The sequence below is a fragment of the Microtus ochrogaster genome, linkage group LG1 (genome assembly GCF_000317375.1).
Source record: "Microtus ochrogaster isolate Prairie Vole_2 linkage group LG1, MicOch1.0, whole genome shotgun sequence".
NCBI lineage: Eukaryota > Metazoa > Chordata > Mammalia > Rodentia > Cricetidae > Microtus > Microtus ochrogaster.
Window position 1 is genome coordinate 24,730,587 of NC_022027.1, and position 1,064 is coordinate 24,731,650.

Here is a 1,064-nt window from a genome sequence, read left to right on the forward strand (position 1 = left end):
TCTCTCTATCTCTCTATCTCTCTATCTCTCTATCTCTCTATCTCTCTATCTCTCTATCTCTCTATCTCTCTATCTCTCTATCTCTCTATCATCTGTATATTTACATCTGCATAAGTATGCAACAATAATTAATGGAAGAAATGGCAATAAATTTGAAAGAGAGCAAGGAGTGGTTTATAGCAGGGTTTGGGAGTGTGTGTGTGTGTGTGGTGTGTGTGTGTGTGTGTGCATAGGGCAGGTTAATGAGATAATTATAGTATAAAGAATAAAAGAAATGTACAAAAGTAATGCTAAATCATGACTGGTGAGGCTAATCAGGATTCAGGCATTGAGATTGGTCACACAAACAAAGTGACCTTCTGTTGGCAAGAAGAAAGTTAGAGAATGGGTGAGGCGTTGGTGACTAATGTCTGCTACATGAGATTCTTCACTGTTAACTAGTATGTGAATTAAAGTGTGAGAAAGTTTCTGCCTTAGAGTTCTCTATCTATGATGTTTGTGCCCTGGGCAATGTCCTCATTTCTCCCTTTCTTCTTCCTTACTCTTCTTAACACTTCATCAGAGTGTCATGATTTGGGCAAGCCCTGCTAGGAAACTAACGAGTGCTTCATATCAGGGCAATGGCATGAACTTACCAATATCTACAGTTTTCTTACAAAAGTTTCAAGTTTACCCAAATAACTTAGAGTTTGTGGAAAATTACTCTTGATATTAAGTAAATAAATATGCTTAAAGTCACAAAATAACATCTCATCCTTATCTCAGAGGTTGACAATAGGGAAATGTCCACCTTTATTTATAAGATAGGAGCAGGTTAACTCAATCATACTATGTAGAGAGAGAACATGCATTGCATTCAGTCTTCTTCAATAATATCAGCTGCCATTCACCTCATACCCTCTACTTCAGTAGGAAACATCTCACTGTCTACACATAGTTTGCTAAAATCATAGAGCTCAAAGGGGATAGTTTATCTTCCTACATCAGGAAACTTGAAAAAAATCTAGTGGACAAATCCATCAGAGGGAAAGACAAGTTTCTCAAATCTTGAATGTGAAGAAGTT